General features: G+C 38.1%; 1 pseudogene; it reads right to left on the bottom strand.

Annotated features, from left to right (window-relative positions):
• Positions 1-1,273: 1,273 nt before the first annotated feature.
• On the bottom strand, positions 1,274-1,648 carry LOC136124637 (small ribosomal subunit protein eS12 pseudogene; annotated as a pseudogene).
• Between the last annotated feature and the right edge of the window lie 3,152 nt (positions 1,649-4,800).

Raw genomic sequence — 4,800 nt, 5'->3', positions numbered from 1 at the left:
TTTATTTCTGTTTTTCTGTCCATTTTTCTAGGAGGTGGGTCAGAAAGGCTCTTGCTGTGATTTATGTCATAGAGTGTTGTGCCTGTGTTTTCCTCTAAGAGTTTGATAGTTTCTGGCCTTACATTTGGGTCTTTAATCATTTTGAGCTTATTTTTGTGTACGGCGTTAGGGAGAGGAGACAGAATTTGACTCAAAGCCTGAGTGTTATGATTCCTTTTGGCTCCAGTAGAGTCATCTTGGTAGTTTGTAGGAACCATGTGTCATGTTCTGGGTTAATTCTCTAAATGATAAATAATGGTATCGTGACTCAGCCTACATCATCTTATCCTACCAGAGATGCTCCATAGTGAGGTGACTTTTCAAAGCCTAGGAAGACGTTATAGAAATACAGATAATAAAGTAAAGCAAATTCTTAGTATTAATACTTTGGTATGATTTAATAATAAGTTTTATAATCCTTGGGCTATTTTGTGTGTATTTGTATTTCAAGGTGTTTGAAATAAATCTGGTCTACTAGATAATCTGATTATAATTTGAAATGTGTAATTATACTAGACTCATGGTATTGATTTTAAAGGTATAGTAGACTTTTATTAAGATTGTAAATGGCATTTAAATGTTTTGGATAGCCTGGTTTATTATATTTTATTTAAGTTTGATATATTAGATTAATAGGAATTGCTTAAATGCATAGGAAGATTTTGCTTTTTAGGTTTGTAAGTCTGTCAGGGTTTTGGAGTGTTTGAGAGAATCGGGTATGTTAAATGTGTAAAATTTTAAAAGTTCCTGAGGGAATTAAATTCGTAAATTGGGTTCATTAGAATTTAATCTTTTAAAGTTATCAGTTAATTGAGTGTAATCAAAGAAAAAACTGACTCTGAATTCTTATTTTTATCAGAAAGTAATAGGTTGATACAAGACTTCGAAATTGAATTTAAAGGCTTAGAGAACACTAGGCTTTTGAATTTACAACTTTCAATATATTTAACTAATTAAAAGCAAATTGTTAGAGTAGTCCTTTCAGTGCGCAAGGTTCCCTCAGACATTGGAGAGCTCAAATGACATTAGTAAGCACCCCGTAAATGGTTATAATCAACAGTAACTACTTCTTGCCCTCTGTTCCTTTGAGCCCTTGCAGTGAAACTTCCACAACTGTGTGTCAATTTCTTGCGATCCTGAGGGTCCCGATTAGCTGAAGGCAAGGATTATTCCAAAACCAAAACACTTTTTTTTTTTTTTTTTTAAAGAACAAGAGCCCAGTTTTTTAATTTGATCATTTCTTGCATTTGAAGTACTCCTCCATGACATCCTTGGCCTGAGACTCTTTGCCGTAGCCCTTAACCACCACGCAACTGCAACCACTTGAGGGGTTTTTCCCTCTCCATCAGTTTTACAGAGGCCTACCCATTCCCCCAGTTTCTTGATGTCATCAACCTTAATCAGGTTGATTTGGTGCTCAGCACGAAGGGCTTCCACCAACTTGACATATATAGGCTCCTCACAGTTGGATGCGAGCACACAGATGGGCTTTGGCAGCTTCCCGAATTCCACGTGCTAGGCCATCGTGGATGAGGGCGGTCTTCAGCACCTCTTGCAGAGCAGAATTAATGTCCATTACACCTCCAGCAGCAATGCCTTCCTCGGCCATGGCGGCAGGGACTCCGAGGTGGCAGGGAAAGAGCAAAACCACACTTCTTTTGAGTCAATAATTTTATTACTATTACTTTTCACACCGAGGAGACTTAGTTACATAAAGTGAGATATTCTGTGAGTTGATTACCAGTAGTAGAAGCACAAAGGTGTGGAAAGTGTAACATGAACACAGTGAAGAAACGCCCTTTATCAGAGTGAAGTCCATGTGACAGAAACACATTACTCCAAACAAACTATGTACAAATAAATATAGCTTTCCATCTATGTACAGACATTCACAGAGAATAAACTGACGCAAAATCTCCATACATCTCCTCCTCCAGCGAAAATTGATCACAATAAACAAAACACATGGGAAATGACAAAAGTACCTTGGAAGTGCATCAGCTGGATTCTTGTAGGGGTATAGAGGTTAAAATGCTTCTTGAAAATGGAGGCAAAAAGAGGAAGCATGAGATGACATCTATCCCTAAAAAGATCCTTTACAAAAATGGCATTCTGATATTTGTAAGGTAACCTGTCCAAAAGACAGTTTATGAGTTCTAGGGCAATGCCTATGTTGGGGTCAGTGTCGACAACGTGGTCTCTGTTTTAACACTATGCAAAGAACAAAAGTATAATTTATCTTTCCTTTAGTGCTAGCAGCCACTTCATTAAACCAGGAAGGTAGTTTTTGCTACTCTTTGATGGCACTTTTGAGACTGCAGATTGCTTGGAGATGGAAGCTGTTGCTTCTGGAGTTTTTTCAAACTGGAGCAGAAGAAAATCATCCAGGCTAGATGCAGGGCACAAAATTTTGTGTGCAGGGTTCAACAGGATTATATCCCAACAGAGTTTCCCTCATCCAGATGGAGAGTCTCTGCCCTTTGGAGAGATGCTTCAGACCACAAAACAACCCCCAACAGAAACATCACTGGCTCTGGATCCAGACAATCTTTCTTTAGGGCAAATGGCCAATTAAACATAAAATTGATGGGGTTGGTCAATTTAACACACATATTTACTCTATAGAGATAATTTACGTACCCAGGTGGTAGATATTTATAGGCTGTTAAGTGCCTTTTAGTCATTCTTTTAGCTTTTACTCAAATCATGTAAAAAATTGTGATGAAGTGAAACAAAGTTTTTAGTTGTGGGGACATCTGTGTGTACATGGCGTGTAAGCAGTATGATACTGGGCCAGAAATTATGTAGTTTAGCAGAAAAGGAAAAAAAAATCCAATGCATTATGAAGTCTCCTGTTTTATATGCTTTCTTCCCAGGGAAGGTTTATAATTTAGGCGTAATAAATTATTGATAAACTGTATATCTCTATTTGCCACTTTTATAAGGGAACTTCTTAGACCCATCCTATATTTACATAAAAACTCAAATAAACCTTAAATTTTCCGGGTACATATATGCTAATTATCCATTTCACTCTATATATTGCTTTACATAACAAATGGATTCCTGAAAAACAGTAAATCTATAACTTAAAAAAGGAAATACTTTCACTGTAGTATCAGAACTTGCTATTTAAAGGACCTTGCTATTTAAGAAGCTATTTTGAAAGTGAAGAATGCTTTTGTGAAATGAACAATTTCTTTGATTTTCAGTTTTATTAAAGTACACATCTAAAATTTATCAGGTTAGGATTGTCTAGAACAATAATTGTATGCCTTAAAAAACAGAACAGATAAACTCTTAATTTACAACAAACAATACAAAACAGGAATGACTCATGGACTGCTTATCGATTGACTATATTCAGAAGCCCTGAATATATGTATTATTGGTATTTTATGGCTTTAATTAAGACAGTTGTCTCTTATGAAGTATTGATACTATAAAGTGCAATATTAAAAAATTAAAAAACCTAAAAGGCATCCATTGTCCTTCACTTTTAGCCTGATGAGAAGAATCGGAGATTTGTTTAATTAAATGGCAAAGAATTTTTTACCCTTAATTCCTGCATGTAATTTCATCCTTAAAATTATTTTATTTGGGGATTCAGACTTCATTCATTCGTTCCTTTTTCTTTACTCTTTTTTTGATGACATGATTTAAAAAATTAGTATTCTCTTTTGGTTAGTTGAGTGCTTTTCGAGAACTGTCAGTCCCAAGGACTTAGTTACTTCCAGATCCATTGTAAAGGAATATGCAACCCAATAAGTGAGAAAGTAGGAGCAAATTTGCAGCCTTTTGGTGAACTGTACCCCATTTTCCTGGGCCACGACACCAATCAACAATCTTACAATTCCCAGCCAACCCACCACACAAGGAAGTAAATGCGCTGCAATACTGGGTGATGAGAGGTGGTCCAACCATTTCCCCCATTTCCTATTTAGAGCGAAAATATAGATTCTTTCTGGTAAATCAATGCAGGTAAGTGCAGGTCCAGAGTTCCTGAATGATCTCCAGTGGTGTCTCTCCCATTCTGAGTACTTGTTGAGTGTGGGATTATGACCATAAAGACGAAGTCCGTGAGCTTCACCTCACCAGGGCCTCAAGACAATGCCGCATCAGTGTTCAGACTTCACCAGAGGATAAATGCCTGTTAGTACTTGTTGAGTGGAGGCCTACTGGTGCTTTTTTAAGGCATTTCTGTGACTCTCTTGTAGTTGTGAATTCTGTTCCCATTTTAGTACCAATTAGGAGGGAGTCCCTCCCCCCACCCCCCAAGAAGTAGTCAATTACACAAAACGTAAGTTGTTAGGCCCAGGGGGCTAGCATTTTTCTATCTTCACCTTAATGCGGAGATGGAGAAAAGGCTCATTAGACTTGCCAAGTACAAGTAAAGTGGAGAGGCTGGTGGTGAGAAGCTGGAAGGGGAGTAAGCACTGGGCCCAACCTAGACTTGAAAACTGGAAGTGGGGTTAGAATGAAACAAACTGAGACTCAGTAAGGCCCAAGGGAGAGGGGCTCATGGTAGGTAAGAACATCCATCCAAATGCACTGGGCGAGCTGAGAAATGCACTGGGCGAGCTGAGAAATGCACTGGCTTCACCTGAATGTCTCAGGGAACACAAGATTAATGTGAATTAGCAATGAAGTGTGACTTTCTAAAAGGTAAGGGGCACAGAGGAGTGCAGAAGCAGGGGGTAAACACTGGGTCTGAGGCTGTCATTCCTCCCTATTCAGACCTTATACTTGTGCCATGAGTAG

The sequence above is a fragment of the Phocoena phocoena genome, chromosome 6 (genome assembly GCF_963924675.1).
Source record: "Phocoena phocoena chromosome 6, mPhoPho1.1, whole genome shotgun sequence".
Taxonomy (NCBI): Eukaryota; Metazoa; Chordata; class Mammalia; order Artiodactyla; family Phocoenidae; genus Phocoena; species Phocoena phocoena.
This window is presented reverse-complemented; position numbering and strand designations above follow the sequence as displayed.